A 19,910-nucleotide genomic window follows, 5' to 3' on the forward strand; every position below is an offset into this window, starting at 1 on the left:
ACTTATGGACATGCACTATTTTCATTGTTCTTTTGCTTTCTCTTGCTTAGAACATGCACAGCATGGCTGACCATTTGCAACCATGTTGAGAACGTGAGATTGAAGGTCACACCTTATGATACTACAGCAGGAAGCTAGAAGGATCCAGGGTTCCTGAGAACATCATGGGGCTGCCATACCAGCAGTTGCCACCAGTCTTCAGATTTGAACATGCACAGCATGGCTGACGATTTGCAACCATGTTGAGAACGTGAGATTGAAGGTCACACCTTACGATACTACAGCAGGAAGCTAGAGGGATCCAGGGTTCCTGAGAACATCATGGGGCTGCCATACCAGCAGTTGCCGCCAGTGTTCAGATTTCTTTTAAATTTTAAGCCACTGTTTTTGGGGTCACTGTTACTCACACAGACATAATAGAGAAGTTGAAAAAGTGTTGATTGAGGCCTGGTGTCTAATCGTTGCCTTTCCATAGACCATATGGCCTTTAAAACCCCTCTTTACATCTCATGGCCTCAGGTCTCTTCTCTATAAAATAAGTGAGTTGGGCTGGATGATCCTAAGGAAACAGGAATGAGACCAGGATAGGTAAATGGAGGCAGGAAAGAGCTGCCCTTACTTGCTTCTAGCTCTATTTAAGAAAGGGACCTGTGGGGCTGAGGGGGTGGGCAGTAGGTAATGAAGTAACCTCACCCCTGGGATGGAACATTAGCCTATGTTTGACAGCCCTGGGCAAGAGTTCAGCTCAAGGTGATCGAAGTAATGCTACATTTGACTGGAAAAGGGCCTCCCTTCTGTATTCTCCATACTCCCTAGTCCTTCCTGAATACTACTGGGATGTAGTAGAAAAGACAAAAGGAGAACATATCTTTAGCATAGTCCATTTTTTTTTCAGAGTCCAACAGTTGCTTGCCATTTACCAGGGGTTGGAGGAACTACAGAAACACGAATAATCACAATCCTCATGATCCAGAGATGCAGGAAAAGGAAGAGAAGACTCCCACAATTTTGTCTTACTCACCCACTTAAAGAATTTACATTAATACATATAAGCCTTAAGTCACTTATTTCATTCTGGAAGACGTCCCCTGATGGCCAAGTATAGTGCACACGGCAAATAAGCACCACACAACCAATTAGTTATTATGTTATTCACAAGAAGCAAAAAATTGTATCTATGATAAATTCTATAAAAATTTTCCAGGTTCCTGGAAACAAACCAAACAATCTTTCTCCAACTACAATGTCCTTTACCAAGTTGAAACTAAATCATCTGGGATGGAAAATCTTTGATAGCTTTTCATACCAACCTTGTGAAAAAAGATGTATGTCTAAGTTTATGGCGACAAACAGTGTTATTATCTCTCCTCCTCTAATATTTAACCAACCTAAACACTCAGGGGAAAAATGTTATCTGAAATCCAACCACTTTATATACATTCACTTGGTCTTCTTTGGACAAGTCAACCAGCTTTTTCTCACAAGTATCTCAAATACTTGTTTGGAAAGCTTTTCTCAAGTGGGTATGCAAACAGGAGGAGAACTGTTCTTTAGCAGTCCCTTCTTATAAGCCTCCAATGATGCTATCTTCTTGTACTTTAGTTAATGAAAAGATAAATATGATCTGTGCTGTGCCCAGCTGTGTTGTTCTTGTACTGAGGAATTCACAAAAGGAAAATTTTACATCATACTTTTATCAGTGAACAAGCTTGCTAAAGCAAATAGATTTCAGCCTCCTGAGTTTGCTTCAATAAAAGATTAAACGCTAATAGTGCAACTTACCACACTCAACAGATTTATGAATAATCAAAGTCTGGAGAAAGGCCAGGCCATTTACGAACATTACCTACCAAACAGATGCCAGTAGTATGTAGACATCTTCCCTATAGCTAAGCAGCTGTATTTCCTATCACACAACTCAATATTGACTGCATAATTGGCCTTTACAAAACATTTATTAAAATGCACCATTTATCACAGACCCAGTGTTTGTTTAAGAGTTTTAGGTGGGGAGAGGGAGACTGAGGGGTGGACGGAAGACACACAGTTTCTAATTACTAAGTGGATTTAATTGGTAAACAGCAGCAAGTCCAGCCTATCCTGGTAAGATGAAGGGTCTGAATTTTCAAGGAGCAAGGAGTTCTTTCAGAAATAAAGAGAATAAGTACCTTATGAGAACTAGTTTTTGACTACCACTTTGCATCTGTGAATGGCATTCCTCTCAGTGCACACAAAGCCCATTTCCATGTGTTTACCTTCGTGTTCTCATGCTATTACTAGGTGGTCAGCCTGCCATTATGTTGCTGCTCTCCTTTTCTAGATTAATACACTGAGGCATGGAGACTTTTTTGAATGCTCTATCTACCCAAAGGAGCATATTAAGTTAATGATTAAGTGAGGGCTGAAGTCAGCGTGCTAAGTTTTTAACTCTTTGAAAAGGATTGCATATTTCTCCATCCTGTATCTGTATACAGCTTTAAAAAGAAAAAAAAATCAGTTGATTGATTCCTTGTAATAGAAACCACCTATTTAAAAAAATCTCCCTGCTAACAAATTCCAAATACATGTGGACAAAACGCTTTAATTAGAAGGCACTGAGTTTAGTTGCAATGAACTCAAAACACACTCAGGGTATGACTCAAGAATGAAAAGTATCACTTTATTTTGTAGGTTTGCCATGGCAGAAAATGCAACTGGATTCCAGTTAATCTCTTGCCAAATTAAAACATGCTTCTTAATTTGTTGGCCTCCTGCTCAATAAAAATCCTAGTCATGCTCTCCATAATAGGAATTCCTCACTAAACCTCACTTAATGCTAGAAAAATGAGAGTATCATTTATCTCTGGCACTCAAGTATGTCTTGAGCAGGTGCTTGAATCATTTAAGATTTCTCTAACACCAAAAGCTAATTATTTTAGTTCTTTGGTGCTATTTTTAATTACATAAACACCTTTGGTTTCTTCAATTTTATTCAAACTTTGAAAGAGAGTAGGTTTGTGTTATGGCAATAATTATCCATTAAGTGGAAAATAGAAATATTTTTGTTTAAATTTTACCTTTCTAACAGCTGCATACGTATATAAAGGTGTGTGTGTGTGTGTGTGTGTGTGTGTGTGTGTGTGTGTATGTATTTCATACTCACTTGGCCCAAAGCGTAGGTGTTTTGTGCATTTACCTTACGGAGTCATTAAAAAAGAATCATTTCATTGTGCATATTCAAACACACTCAACAAAAAAGGACAATATATAGTAGTTATAAACTCATTGACCCCGGTAAGAAAGGGACAGTGTTCTGGCCTATATGTCTGGTATCAGAATCTGGATAATAAGTGATACATTTTTAAATGATGGGTTGGTATCGAGCTAAGTGGCTAAGTTAAATTTATAAAAACTATAATAGAGGACAGGAATAGACATTCAAATAAGTGAAAAATAAATCCTAAATACATGAAAAAATTGCTCACTTTCATGGATTATTGAAGTAGGAATTTAAGGTTCCAGATTATATCTATATCTGTATCTATCTATATATGTATGTACTTATATGCAATTTATAATATTTGTATATTTAATTATAATTCCACAACTTATATATTAAACATATTTATGTTAAATATTAAACGCAGTGCAGGTAAAGTACACTTATATCCTAAAGCTTTGAAAACTGTTATAACCCTTTCAGAAAGCAAGAACAGAAATTTTATAATATGTATACAAATATTAAAGTGTTTACAATCTTGGTAATTCTACTGCTGGAAATTTACTTTAAATACATATCAACAATAGGTGAAAGCCACATTCAGTAGGGTTTTTGTTGTCGTCATGGTGGTGTTAAATTTAATAGTATGAATTTAAACCATGCAAGTAACTAACACTAGAGGGAAAAATAAGTAAATTATTGCACCTGGATGGACTAATACTTAATTACAATAATAATCATAAAGACTATGCAATAACTGGCCCAAATTCATGGTAAAATATTAATCAAGAAAAGGTTGAAGCTATAAAAAAAGTGCTTAGGCAGAGCCAAACAAAACTTTAGTAAAAATTATTGTTAGCTTTTAAATTTTTTGTAATACTGCTTTTATGTTTTGAAAATGTTGACAAGAGTTTGAGTCCTTCTTGTCCACATTTAAGTGTGAGATACAATTTTCCCTGGCCTAAGCACTTCACTCCATGTAGACAGTAACAAAGACAAGTCCGATTTCTCCGAAGGGAGTCAATTCCCATGGTATAACTAGCTCCCAAAGCACCACTAAGGTTGCAGTTAGTTTCCTGAGTATGCATCAAACTCATGCAATCCAGGTCTGGAAATTACACCTGCCCTTCTTGAGAACCACTCCCTCTACATCAAAGGACTACCCTTGGCACAGTACAGCATGGGTTGCAGCCCCCAGCCCTGAGCACAGCCACGTCTTCACATCATGAAGCCAGATTATCCTGATAAAAGGACACAGTCTCATCACCAGGCATATTTTTGTTAAAGCACAAATAGCCAATGTTTCAACAATCAAATAATCGCTAAATTACCAAGCCAAGCAACTGCTTATGGAGAAAGCCACAAAAGGAAAAGGCATCCTTAACACTCCGATATTAAAACAACAACAATAACCAAAAAAGACTTTCCAAGTTTATAATTTTTCAAAGTCTGTGCTTTCCACATGTTCTCACTCATAGGTGGGGGTTGAACTCGAGAACACATGGACACAGGGCAGGGAACATCACACACCGGGGCCTGTGGTGGGGTGGGGGGCTGGGGGATGGATAGCATTAGGAGAAATACCTAATGTAAATGACGAGTTGATGGGTGCAGCAAACCAACATGGCACATGTATACCTATGTAACAAACATGCACATTGTGTACATGTACCCTAGAACTTAAAGAAAATTTAAAAAAAAGAATTTTCCAGAAAAAAATAAAGTCTGTGTTTTAAAACCAGATATTTATTACTCTCTTAAAATGTCTCAGGGTAACATTTTTAGTTCTGCAACAGTGCGGCTAACATTCCGAGACCAGCCATCATGCAACTGCCCATAAAAAAATTAACACCATCAAGGCCATTTTTCCGTGCTTAAGCTCATACCAATGAAAACTACCCTATAGGCATAAACTTGATATTTCTGTTCACCACACATTAACCCAGCGTTCCTCAGAGTGTGACACCCAGGTGACTTCTGTGATGCAAATTTCTAAAAATCTGGCTGGAAACCTGCATGATTGAATACTCTACTCATGGCAGGGTTCAACCATTGATCTTCGCTTGTTTTACCCAGCTTGCACTTAGTCTTGGAAGATTAACCCTTTGGCAGGGTGAATTCACATTGTTAAACGCAAAGGCGTCCCTCCTGAGACTCATGAAAGTGCGTTAGTTCCCAGAGTAGGACCCAGAGACTACTGGAGATCTAACATGATTCATGGGAGTCAAAGAGAAGTGGCTAACGTGGGAGTTGGGGAGAGACATAGGCTCTGGAAGAAATTGAATCACAGATTCCTGGAGCTACAGAAAACCTTAGCAGTCACCTTAGCCCTCTCAATGCACCACACAACTGGTTAGTGAGACAAACTCAATGTATCTTTCTTTACGTTGTCCCCAGAATGTTTTGAGGTAAAAGAAATACGGGCAGAAGCAACCTGGCCATAGAAAAAAAAAATTATATATTATTAAAGAAACATAATAGCAAATGAGGACAATATATGTAAAGATAATCTTTAAAACATTTTCTGACAAGGTCCTAGTATACATTTTAAATTACATCTGAATGCTGAGGAGACCATCTTAGAAGCTGGGGTGGATGACGACTTCCCAATAAGAATGTTAAGAAAGGGAGAAAGCAAATCATTTACACACCTGGCCGGCCCCTGTGACCTTCAAAAGTCAGTGGCTGCACATTCAGTTGCACATACACTTTTGAAAAACTTCTCTTTGTCTGGCAATGTCATTCCCCTCACCCCATCCCTCACACTTTTCAAATAGAAAGAAAAGGGTCATAGGGTGGGCACTGGCTGGGTGCAGGAGGTCTCGACCTCACCACATCTGGTGAGGGCAGAGGAGGGGAGGCAGAGAGGACTGGGAGAAAGAGCTGGAGCAAGGGTGAGAGGATAGCAAGCTGGCCAAGGAGAAACACCTCATCCCCTTAACTCCTGCTTGAAGCATCTACCTCCCCCAAACACAGAAATATGAAAAAGAGGTAGTCAGCTACAGAATAGGAAAATTGAGATACTTTCCAAGGATTCAAGAGGAAGAGGAATGCATGCATGAGTTGGTCGTATTTCAGCTGCCCACATGCTGTTTTATGTGGGCACTTAGAACACATTTTCTATAGCATCCCTTTGCCACAAATAAGGCATCAGAACATTTGTTACAAAGCAAGGGTATACAAAATACACTGTATGATTTTGTATATCCGCCACCACCTGCATACTCAAAATCACAGATAGATTAAAAAGGATATAGTTCAAAATGTTAAAGCCATATATGCTGTGTAGGAGCACTTTACCAAATTACCTTTGTTGCAGTCGCTGAAGTTCTCATCACAGAGAGTAAAAACCATCATGCTTCCACATAGAAATAAGCAAATTGCATCAGTGAAACATAACCAGGAAGAGAAAAGGAATTCAACCTCCCCCATCAACACTAAAACTAGTCAATAATTATCTAAGTGGTATCAGTTATGTTTTCTGCGCATCCTGGTTGGCCTCTAAGTAAAGAGAAGGAGCCGGAGAGAAGGGCTTGGGAATGCTACGGTTTCTCTATAGCAGTTTTATCTTAGGCGGTGTGTGTGAAGACTAGGGTGTATGCAGCAAGTAATCTGCGTGTTTACTGCGTCAACATTCTACCCACTTCTGGGTAGAATCATTGCTCATCCTAATCACATTCAAAGGCCTCATAGGGCAGCAGGAAGTTCCTACTTACTGGCAAGTTAGCTCTTGGAAACCCTTGAAGAGGATGGCTTTGTCCCTGTGTGCTACCATGGCTGTGTGGAGGCCACTAAGCCAGCTCACAGCTAAAACTCAACAGGCAGGAATGACTCACACCTCTCCAAAGCTTTTTTTATTTTATTTTATTTTTTTGAGATGAAGTCTCATTTTGTTGCCCAGGCTGGAGTGCAGTGGTATGATCTCAGCTCACTGCAACCTCTGCCTCCCGGGTTCAAGTGATTCTCCTGCCTCAGCCTCCCAAGTAGCTGGGATTACAGGCACATGCCACCACGCCCAGCTAATTTTTGCATTTTTAGTAGAGACAGGGTTTCACTATGTTGGCCAGGCTGGTCTCAAACTCCTGACCTCAGGTGATCTGCCCTCCTCGACCTCACAAAGTGCTGGGATTACAGGCATGAGGCACTGTGCCTGGCCTCCAAAGCTTCTTAAAAATGAGTGAGGAGTACTGCCAATTTAAAATCTGCCTTATTTTCAATAGAGGAAAGATACACTTTCAGTAAAGATTCACTTGTTTTAAGTGATAATGTAAACTTGATAATGAGAATAAGAAATCTACTAAGGCCATTCTGTAATGTATATTATGAGCTAAGCATATTTTCCTATTTCCTAGCACTACACTGTTTTCTGGACGTAAGCTGCCAAAAACACCTACTAGCTGAATGTAGCACAGGGGTTGCATGGGAAGAAATCAAAAGGTCGAAGCAAAACAAATCCTGGAGAATAGGGTTTGAATTCAAATTTTGGAAGCAAATTAAATATGCTAAATAGAACTAAAGGGGGTAGTTTTTCTTATGAAAAGTCTACAGTATAAATGTTGAAGTTTCTCTAGTTCTATATGAATGTGACAAAATGATCTATAACTGCACTGTCAAATACGGTAGCGACTAGCCACATATGACAATTTAAAGTGAAATAATTTTTTTAAATACAGTTAAAAATTAAGTTCCTCATTCACATAGCTACATAGGACTAGCGGCTACCACACTGAACAGTGCAGATTACAGAATATTTTCAGCACTGCTGAAAGTTCTATTGGGCATCTCTTATTCCAGAGTTTAATAGACTTTGAAGTAATCATAGATATAAAATACAAACTAAAATAAAAGGCATTGCTCCATAAAAGTGCACAAGAGGGAGTGGCATATTTAAACCATAAAGAACCTTTATTCTTTCTTTGGCTCAATCCTTATTTAGAAGGGAAAAACTCTCAGAAAACAGGCAGGGCAATAACTAGGCTAAGAAGCAAAATTTCTGGGAGAGTTTTCATTGAAGTCCTTTTACCTGGAAAGGTACAGGTGTGTGTGTGTGTCCCCTCTGAGTTATTAAAAGCATGTACTTATATGAAGAAATGCTTATGGTAGGACCTGCTAAAATAGTATGAATGGCCCAGAGTAGTGACATTAAGACAAGGACTTTTAAAAAGCCAGGAAATCAAAACTAACTGACAACATTTGATCTGACCTCAAAATAGATTGCTGCAGAAGGGAACATTCTTACACAGAAAGGAGCAAACTATACATTTTCTATCCTCATAGGGTTAGATATTTATACACATTTTTATCACTGAAATTCATTTAGGATTGAAATGGTTATCTAGGTGTTGTCATTGGGTCTGTTTTTGGAAGGTCTCCTGCCTAGGGTGTTTAAAGTATGCTGTATCTTGTGAGCAGGAAGGTTTGATAATGTTCCAAGGTTATCTGTGCTGGAACATTGTTACCCTGCTAAATATCTTAGTTTTCTGATAATATGCAAATGGCAATTTAAAAATACACTATTTAATTTCACTCTGTTCTTTTTTCTTTTTTACTGCTACAATTTGATCATGTGTGTGCCTCCATGCTCACAGGTTCAGGGTGGCCACATGGTATAATTATAACAGCTATATGAAACAAAGCTCCAGAAACTATACCATGTGAGTTACAGATTAAATGGGTTGGCAATGCTGGACACAATACCAGTTCTCAAAAGTACTCCTGATTCTAACAAGTAAAGTTGTAATAAATTAAGAGGGCTGGTATTTACATAAGCAAATATGAAATTTCAAAGCTATATGTGAATTCCCATGCTGAATTGAATTCTTACTAACACAACATATATTCTTTTTTTTAAACGCAGATGATAGCCTTGTTAAAACTAGGGAACGCTCACTGGTGTATTTACTTCTTGTGGATTCTAAGGTGCCTTTACTGATGACTGAAATCCAGGTATGTTAGAATAAGAGTCACTTGAATATATTTAGCACTTTATAAAGCATGGTAACATATAACATTGCATTTGTCTGCCATAGCCACACATCAAGTATTTATGGTAGGTGGTATTTTGAAAGTGGGGGGTAAAAAGATCAGGTTGGTTAAGTTATGTGCCTAAGGACTTCAAGCCTTATATTTATTTTTAAAAATAATCTTAACATACAAGTAATACGAGACTATGTTTTTGTTAAAAAATGTCCTATGGCCGGGCGCAGTGGCTCACTCCTATAATCCCAGCACTTTGGGAGGCCAAGGCGGGAGGTTCACCTGAGATCAGGAATTTGAGATCAGCCTGGCCAGAATGGTGAAACCCCATCTCTATTAAAAATGCAAAAAATTAGCCAGGCACGGTGGCGTGTGCCTGTTATCCCACCTACTTGGGAGGCTGAGGCAGGATAATAGCTTGAAACCGGGAGGCAGAGGTTGCAGTGAGCTGAGATCATGCCACTGCACTCCAGCCTGGGCAACAAACCCAGACTCTGCCTCAAAAAAAAAAAAAAAAGTCTACAATATGACATATGAGGCTAAAGCCCCTAGAACCACAACTCAGTCTATGTCCGCTCCCTCTCCTCAAAGGCAACCACTGTTATCAGGTGATGTGTACTAGATCTTTTTTATGCCTTTGCAACCATTCACCATTATCCAAGAAGGTATGCATAAGAAGATCTGGTGCAGCATTGTTTATAGAAACAAAAAACAATGTAATCACCTAAAATTTCCAAAAATTAGGGATTAACCAAACTAAATGTAATTTAAAACAATGTAGCAAGTCTATACTAAATAATTTGAAGTTTCTAAAGTGCATAGTAAGTGCGTAGCACAGAGTGAGCACTATATATTTACTATTATTGTAAGGAACAATATATTTAATGAAAAACACAAACTGCAAAAAGACGTACAACATGAGCTAATTTATGTTACATACACACACACACACACGAGTGGTGTCATAATTTTCTAGGAGTACCAGGATTTCACTCCATGAGGCTACTTCCCCTCTTTTAGATTATGAGGATACTTTCAAACTACATCAGGCAGCATTATAGAGTAAGAGAGAAAATGGGTATGTATATTATATCTGCCTCAATGGTGTTTCTCTGGTCTTCATCCTTAGTATTATGGGTGAAGGGTATTCAAGGGTATTCAAGAATAGTTCATTTTCTTCTTGACTCCATAAGCACAGGAGGAGCTCAAACATATTACCGCCCTGAAAACAAAAAAGGGAGAAGAAACATTTTCTTACTTAAGAAAGAAAAACTTGAGAGAAAAAACAAAGTCGAATGAGCATAAACTGCCTCATCAGGTCCTAATTCTTCTGTTTCCATGCAGAAGTTTTTTTCAGATAAATCTTAATGTAGCGTAAAAGGAAAGAATTGTGCTCTATGAAGCAGAGGACCCTGAAAAGGGAACCAAAGATGAATTTTAGTCCAGCTCCATCACTCTCCCAGTTGAGCACAGAGCCAGTCCCCTAATCTCCCTATACCAGGGACTTTGGACGTAGTCTTTTATTATTTCTGCTTTGCCTAATGGGGGTCCTTTCTTCACGATCATGCATGTCCTTTACAAATGAAGCTTCCTTTGAAGACAGGCAAGAGATCAGATTAAGCCTTCCAATATTTATTACTTCTGTTTCCTCTTGGTTCACTGTTCTCACAATGGCTAATTCTCCAAGGGGTCCCAGATGTGAACTCTGCTCTAACTATTAAATATGACTGTAACAAGGGAACTCACACCGCAAAACATTCTTCTTGACTTCCAACCAGGGTTTCTCCCAAAGAGATGCCCCTGTACCATCTGCTCCAGAAAAGCACAAATCCATTCCATTAATCATGGACGTCTCAGAGTTTTCTTTCCTAACCCTGAAGAAATCTTAATTATTTTCCTGGTTCAAAGTTTCTAAAGTGGACCAACTTAGTAGAGAAATAACACAGTTGCTATATTTACAAACACAGTATCAAGCACAATTCCTGAAACAAAGTGAACTCTCCAGAAACATTCACTGAATGAATGATGGCAGGCCTTAACTAATAACAATGTATAGGGATCTTATTTGTTCATTTTCTTCATGTTTTTCATCAGGCTCTGTACCAACATATACAGAAATGCTCTCTTATTTCTCACTCTGTCTTAAAAGGACCACATTAGCCTTAAGCCTCCTGACATTCCTGGGCTATCATCGGAATTTCATGCACAACCCAAGCCAGGTCTTGATCTTGCCAAAAATCTCTGGTGATTTATTCAGTCTGCATATTGGACAAGTCCAGTTCTACAAGTCATTTAGATCCAGTCCTAAATGCCTTTAACTGGGATCAATTTTATTTTTAGTAGTTGAATATAAACTTTAAACCACAGTGTGCCAAACGAATGCAGTAGAAACTTAGTGGCTTCCAAATTTATTTTGAGAATTGTAACATAAAAGCCAACATAGAAAATTAAAGCTTTCAAATAATCTCAGAAACAGTACCTGTTAAGGATGGTTTCCAAAGGTTAACTGGAAAGTTTTATCAGGTTCATCTATATAACTACAAGATTCTTCATCTTAATTCTCTCATAATCTGTCTGATAACCAATGTACTAGAATGACAGACAACAACATAAGGAAAAGGTAGAGCTGAATAGTCAATGGAACTGCTTTAGCACAGTCTTGGCCAGCACAGTCCAAAGGGAGCAATGAAGGTTCCTGATGCATGACGAACTCAAGCTCCTTCTGGTTGGTCCCTTGCCTTATTCACTGTTTGAGCATTTATTTAACCTTGAAGAGACAAGTCCTATATTGGGAGCTGTCCAGTTTTTCCCAGAGGTGTGGAGACACTAAAAACATTCAGTACTTTGAAAGCACCAACATTCCAAATATGACCTATGTTGCACTATGCTCTGGCCTAGGGCTCAGGAGTGCTTGCTGAGTCACTTCTGAATGAAAAGGATAAAAACTATGCCCCCATCATTTGATACAATTTTAGGTTAGATTAAGAAGTCATTCGTTCAGATTTGGCTTAGTTCACTCAAATGTGTTTCTACCTTGGGCTCTACTTTCAATTTCTAAGCATTCTCTCCAAATTAGGCAGGAGCTTTGCTCCTCCTCACATCAACCACCACCATAATAAACCAGGATCTTCACAATTTAGAATTGGTTTAGGGCTCCTGACCACAAATCTCAATCTTTCTTGAGGTTTGAATCATGCCTTTGTCTTATATTTAGAATCCAATGTCTTGTTCACTGACTGGAACATTGGAATTAGCTGGGTCAGTTTCTTCCTCATCACATTCCCCTCCTTCCCCCCACTACACAAAAAAGACCAGAGTAAGTTGCTTGTTACGTAGTTGTTCAGTGGGAAATATGTTTTACAAATGAGGGGAGGAAAAGAGGAGGGAAAGCGGGTAAGCAGGTAGTAGTAGAACAGAAAGGGAAATTTGGGGAGCAGAAAAGAGAGAAAAAGAAGAAAAGGGAACCTTCTAGATTCCTGATAATAGAAAAGCTAGAGAATTCCATTCCTGAAAATTAAACATATTTTACATGTTTGTGTATGTACGTGCCTTTGTGTTTATACACATACCGTTTTGTTTCATGTAGCATAATCAAATCTATTGCTAATTGTTAATATTTACTTATTCAAACATGTTTTTAATATCTTGCCCAATATTCAATCTACATTTTACTTAGCAATTAGCTTGTCTGGCAACTTGCTGTTTTGTTTCTTTTTTTAACAAAAACCGAATACTGATGTTCTAACAGAACAGTCTTACTGTCCCTTTGGTTATTGTCATTTCTCTTGCTTCTCCAAAGGCAAAAGCTCTGTTATTTTGCTTGCAAAAGCAAGACTGATATTTCATTGTTGTTACAAAAGGGTCAAGATTTTTAAAAGCACCACCATTTAAAGTTCTTCCATGGAGATCTCAGAAATGAACAGCAGTCCCACAGAAATTACAGAACAGAAGCAGAGGAGAGAAATACAAATGGGCCAGCTAACATTATCAGTCATGTCACCCAGACTGTTACTCTTCTGAATGAAATACATTGGCAAGAAGGGAAAGAAATGTCTGTGGAACATGCCACGGGATGAGGCACAACCTAGAGTTAGGACCTCCCTTTGCTTTTACTCTAAGCATGCCATTGGTCAAGATCAGCTAAATAAACTGCTCTGCAATTTCTGCAATTTCCATGCATTCTTTAACCATAATATGATTACCTTTAGCAATCTTTTTGTGAAATCCAGGCAAATATCCAAGCCTAATTATTTCATTTTCAAGTTTTGTAACTATTTACCAACCTCACATACTAATCCAACAATGATTGTAGTTATATTAGGTATCTAGTATATTCATTCAACAAATATTTATGTAAGGAACATTCCCAGGTATCTCACTAGATTGTAAAACCTTTTGTCACTAGATCTAGTAAAGAAATAGAACAGATTTAGAAATGAAATTCCATGGAAGCAAAAGAGCAAGCACACTATATTTGGAAAATGTGAGATGTTGGGGGTAGATGAAATACAGTGTCTAAAGCTAAATAGGGAGGGGTTGTGGCCACAGTGTAGGCTGTAGCTGGAGATACGGATGAAGGAGACAGGTCAAACTGTGAAGTCCCTATTATGCTGTGCTCAAAAATTGCATTTCATCATATTGGAAATTGAACACCATTGTGGCCCTTTAAAGGTGGGAACAGCATAATGACATTGTATTTTAGACAGAAAGAACTGATGCCAGTGGGAGAGGCTGATGGCAAATAAGAGATGCCAACAATCTGGGGCTGTTGTGATGGCCCAGCAGAGAGACACTCATGGCTCGAATGGAAGCAGCAGAAGTGAAATCGAGAGGAGAACATGTTTGAGAGAAGTTTAGAAAGGAGAGTGACTGATTAACTCTTCGTGGTATTATGATTGCTCTCCTCCCGCAAGAACCAGTCATAACCAATTTCAAAGCCTTTGGCTTGGAATCTCCTAAACACATTGCACAAAGCTACTTCACAAGGTTGTCTTTAATCACACCACATAGGAACAATTATGATGCAGAATGTTGCCACTCAAAGTGTGATCTTTGGAGAAAAGCATTATCACCTACAGGAAACCTGTGAGAAATGCAGAATCTCCATCCCCACCCCAGAAATGCTGAATTAGATTCTGCGTTTAATCAAGGACTTCAGGTAAATCACATTCACATTGCCATCTGAGGAGTACTAATGTAGAGGAAGTATCTCTGGGCGTAGAAATAGCGAGACCCTGGTTATGTCACTTACTTATTGAAATTTTCATTTCTTCTCCACAAAATTGGGAAACATATACTGATTGGCTGTAAGAGTGAGACTGTGATAAACAGTGTGAAAATGCTTTGTGAACTCTAAAACATGATCCCAGATAGATTTAAATTCATTTTTATCATTGTGCTTGTCTTGTCATGCATCAAAATCATATGTTTTCTTTATTTGTAAAAGACTTCATTGAGGGCTGGGCATTGTGGCTCATGCCTGTAATCCCAGCACTTTGGGAGACTGAGGCAGGTGGCTAGCTTGAGCTCAAGAGTTCAAAAGGAACCTGGGCAACATAGCAAAACCCCATCTCTATAAAAAATTACAAAAATAGCTGGGTGTGGTGGCATGTCCCTGTAGTCCCAACTACTTGGGAGGCTGAGATTAGAATATCACCTGAGCCCAGGAGGTTGATGCTACAGTGAGCTGAGATTGAATCACTGCATTTCAGCCTGGGTGACAATGAGACTCTGTCTCAAAAAAATAAAAATAAAAATAAAAAGACTTAATTGAACCATAAATATGGAAGTGGTAAAAGGAACACATTTGCAGAGAAAATATAAAAACTTTAGTCACCTGGGTTTTTGTTGTTGTTGTTTTGCACATTATTTCCTTGGGACTATATTGCCAACCTCCATGCTTTCTATGAATTCACAAAACCTACATCCTCCTCTCTACTGAAACAAAGAAGAGGAGAAAGAATAACAATATTAAGCACTGAATATTCAATAAACCTAAGGAACTTACCTTTACCATATTTTTTTCTTGGTCAAATATCTATTATCCTTAAAGTAAACCCAAATTCCAGCACTTCATTAGGTTCCTGGGGGAGGATATAGAATTGTTTAAAATAGAGTATAAGCCTATTTGTCTGTATTGTCCCATCCAGAAAGGAAATGAGATCAACCAGATAACCTTCTTGGATTCCTTCAAGTGTTGACTCCACAATACCTTATTTTCAAGGACAAGCAAGTAAGCAATATGCACAGGAGTAGCCCATGAAGTGCGATTTGAGGGATATCAACTTGCTAAACCCTGAAGGAGATATCCCCCCAGATATGCTGCATAGACCTACAATTAGACCCAAATCTAGGGAGAAGATAACATGTCTGTGTCAGGGTCTTTTATAAAATATATTCTGTCTAGTACATTGCCACATGTTATGAATAATGAATTTATTAAATAGACTACTTTTATTTAGCAGCTGTAAAGGAAAGAGAAAGCATTTGTTTATTTATTTACTCATTTATTCATTCTTTGCTGAATATTTACTAGGTGCCCAAATGTGACCGACACTGCCATTCACAGCAAAAAGCCAAACAAGATGGCCAGGTCCTTTGCTCTCATTAAGAATGTAATCTAGAGCTGTAGTCCTCAAGCATTTATCATCACGTACCCTATCAATAAAATTTGTTGAGTATGCACCTCCAATATGTTAATATATTTATTTATAAATTAATCAATTATGCTACTGTACTAATATATAATATGATATAATAATATGTATATTGATAAATCCAAATAAAAATATGAGTGTATAACAGTAGAAACAGGTCTTAATTTTTTTTTTCTGTGCCCCAGTGCAACCACTGGCACATGGGCACCCACTTGAGAGATCCTTTTTTTACGGTAATTTCTATGAGAAACTTTTTTTTCCATGGGGACAATGTAATTAAAAGTATATGCTGACTTCAATCACATCTAGAATTTGAACAAAAGAAGTTATATGAGTTGCTCAGGATGAGAGATTCAACCTATTTTCTCTATCCGTCTCTAGTAACTTAAACTGCACTTAGAATATAATAGATGTTCAGTAAATGATTACAGAATTTAGGGAGAAAGGGATGAGGGTTTATGGAAGAAAATGAATATACTTATTACAAAAAAGAGGTCAGGCATGGTGGCTCATGCCTGTAATCCCAGCATTTTGGGAGGCCAAGGCAGAAGTATCACTTGAGCCCAGGGCTTCAAGACCTGCCTGGGCAATATAGTGAGACCTCATCTCTGCAAAAATTTTAAAAATTAACTGGATGTGGCAGCATCACTACACTCCAGCCTTGGTGACAGAACAAGACCCCATCTCAAAACAATAAAAAATAAATAAAGAGATAATTATTTGTATAATAAGAAAAAAATAGCTTGCTTGCCAGGAAAAATAATACGTTGCCTCAGTTATTTAAACAATAATAAGACAGAATAATACTCATATGATAAAGAACGTACCTCCAGCTCACTTTCATTTGTGAAGATGAAATTTCTAATTATAGATCTCATCTCCAGAATTTCTGGGTACAATTTTACTGGCATCTCTCTCATATTTAACGGACAATACATCAATTTTACTCTAAGTAGCGAAATTATTTTTGAAATGCATTTACATGTAGGTTCCTTAAAATTATTTACCTTGCCCACAATTCATTGAAAAAGGAAATGGTGATAGAGTTACATAGTTACCTGGCCTCTTAGCTGGCCCCTATCACCATTGCCTTTGTTCAAAATCACCTGTATTTTTTTTCTGGCAAATGATTTCTACTGATAGTTGGTAATACTAATATTTGTGTCATGTTATCAAAAACATTTCCCAAGACTCATGGTTGCAGTGTTATCAATAATAGATTTATCTGTTACATCAAAGTTTTGGTGTAATAAACTTATCACCATTTCCACTAGTTTCCCCACACTCACTGTCAGCCTGGACAAAAGCTGCTTTGTAAAGAGTGTCCCATTCGAAATAGTTCCTTCAGGTGCACAGGCCAGTTGCTGGTGCCAGGCTTTGTGCCCAGTCTTCTCTGCTGAGTTCAGAGCTCTCCCATCAAGACTCTGCCCAAGGAGAGCCTTCCACACTCCAAGAACCATGCGATAAGGGAAAATGAAGTCTAGGTTACGACACAGGGAACTGCATTTACGATACCGCCTGCTCCCAGATACTGCCATCTGGCATGTAATTACCTTTCAGAAACCACGGGGTCACATTCTAGCAGCTTCCTTCGTGGTCTTGGGAATCCTGAGCGTTGAGATTAGGATCCCTGATCACTCTGGGCAGGGATGCACTCTAGCCTAAGAAGTCCATTTTTCCCTCAGCTTAATCCTGAGGGTCTCCAAAGTTCCGAATTGGTGGAGGAGAAGGATTTTTCCCAGGAACATTCTCCCCTTCAACAAATAATTAGGCCTGTCTCACAATCTTAAATTTCAAATAGGCCCTGAATCTCCAAGCAATGCTGACATCCTTTTTTTAAAGTATATGAGCACACACACACAAATGTGTGTGTATATACAAATGTATAGATAAATATCCATATATATATGCTAAGAATGTGCTGCTCACAAAAGTTGTATATGATAGGTCTTATAATTCTCTTGTAAAAAATAAGGACATAGAGGTTCACAAAGCTTAGAGCACTCATCAAAAGTCCCATCACTAGGAGTCAAAGGTGCATGACACAGTGAAATAATAACTACAAAATCCTTAATTTAGTATCATATAATTTCTCATGTTAGTGTTGCCATAATTATCACTGAGTTTTACATGTATATAAGACACCAGTACTTCCATGGACATTGCAGTCCTCCTCACCATCTCGGGCAGTGACCTCACCTTTCAGGAAGTGGGAGAGGGGAGGTTGCCCTTCACAACAGGACCCATGGTGTGGCCCCCATGGTGTGAAAGGAGGTTAGTCCCCAGCGGTGACTCTTTCATCACCAGGAGAAATCTGACCTCTCTTTCAGATGTGTGTACAGTTATAAAAGCCTTAAAAAAATTTTTTTAACTTCTTCTTACCAAGTATTGGACTTTGAATTCCTTTCTACCTAACTCCCCAGGGCCCTCGGGAGGCTTCTGGGCCATGATGAAAAGTGTTTGTAGAGCCGTGTCTGTGCCACGGTGGACAGGCAGCACAGACACAGGCTGGACAATAACAGCTGAGCTGCAGACGCTCTGCAGCCCTGCTTCTGTGGCGTTTTGACAGTGCCTTTTCAACACATGAACATTATTTCTCAGAGCCCTAATCCCATGGTCCTTATTAAATTTTCCATGTCCCACAGATCCCACCAGAGCTTTCTGTCCCACCTGAAGAACATCTGCGCTCTCAGGATAAACAACATTTGATAAGAAGCTGACTACGTAGAGTTTCACATTCAAACAAATGGTCAGCTGAATTTGCATGCAATAGCAAGTTGAATCTCCGAACTTCCTTCATATCTGGTTTCTTGTAGAATTTCAGCTACAACTGTGTGACTGCAGTAGACAGAGCCAGCTTGGGGAAAAGGTGAAAGATGCCAAGGAAACCTCCACTCAAACAATATTGTGAAAAATATTCTGATTAGTTAAGATAAGATGTACTCTCATTTTCCTGAGAGTTTTATCTTTATTAGATAGGCTGCACAATCTGTAACAAAGTCTTAGCTGAGCGTTTTGGAGCTGGTTGTTATTTTCAAATAGCATGTGCTATGGTGTTTCCTTGGGGGAATGCATTCCAATTTCTTAATGGGGTGTAATCAGTAACACGTTTGCTTCAGGCCTTATAATGATGATGCTGTTAACTACATTCAACAAAAATCCTTTAAAACAGCTGTTTTCAACCAACTTTCACTGTGAGTGTACTTTTGTGTGTTTAATGTACTTGGCAAGCATTTGAAAAAGCCCTTGCCTACTGTTTTATTTGTTTCCATTTATGAAAACATGTATTCGCTGTGAAAATCAGATGCATTTGTAAAGTTATCAAGGAACCCATAAGAAAATCTACCCTCTCCCTGCCATCATCAGCAATTTCTGAATCATCCACAGTGAAATTCACTTAGAAGAAACTTCTGTGCATTTGTTTAACCATAAAATGATCAGTAGCTCTTCTTCTGGCAAGAACAGAATGAACGTATTTCTTGAACTAAGTTCTCTCAGGTTAAATGAGAGAGGGACCAAGTAGGGCTGCCTGGATGAGGTTCAGAAGCAAAGATTTCCTTCTAGGCAGCTTCCCCCTCTGCTACCTGGGTGATTCATACCCAAGTTGTTGACCAAGCCCTGTTGTCTCTATCACTTATTAGTCTTCCACTCTGAAATGCAAAACTTATCCTCAGTTCAGAGCCTGAGTAAGAATAGAATACCTTCCCTTCTTGTAACATTATCCAGCCAGGAAACAGGCAGCATGTACTAATGGTTGGTTTAAGTCTGGTCTTTGTTTTCTGTCTTCCACGGTTGACAATGCTCCCTGCAAGGAATCAGGCCAAAATAAAACTGCCAACCACCATAGTGCATAAAATTGTAAAAGCAGGACAAAAAATTCCTTGCCATTTTTATGTCCACCACTCCCTAGATTAGAAAGGATTGTTGCTGTATGATCAACGTATTAGGTTGTGTTGTTATAGGTATTTGTAGGAGTCAGGGTGTACAATTAAAAAACAAACAAGCAAGCAGCAACAGACCCACATTACAGACATTTGCCTGCCACCTGGTGAGTCCTCAAAAGGGAGGTAGCCCTGCAA

General features: G+C 38.6%; 1 protein-coding gene and 1 long non-coding RNA gene across 8 annotated transcripts in view; both read right to left on the minus strand.

Moving 5' to 3' along the window:
• The window catches only part of MECOM (MDS1 and EVI1 complex locus), a 582,105-nt gene that overhangs the window by 186,447 nt on the left and 375,748 nt on the right, over window positions 1–19,910 (minus strand). The window lies entirely within an intron of this gene.
• On the minus strand, window positions 10,043–19,307 carry LOC129058723 (uncharacterized). Its single transcript, XR_008524046.1, has 3 exons — window positions 17,121–19,307; window positions 15,012–15,112; window positions 10,043–10,397 (listed from the first exon to the last, which is right to left on the minus strand). It is a non-coding gene; the product is annotated as an uncharacterized LOC129058723 (long non-coding RNA).

This window comes from Pongo abelii, chromosome 2, assembly GCF_028885655.2.
Source record: "Pongo abelii isolate AG06213 chromosome 2, NHGRI_mPonAbe1-v2.0_pri, whole genome shotgun sequence".
NCBI classification, from domain to species: Eukaryota; Metazoa; Chordata; class Mammalia; order Primates; family Hominidae; genus Pongo; species Pongo abelii.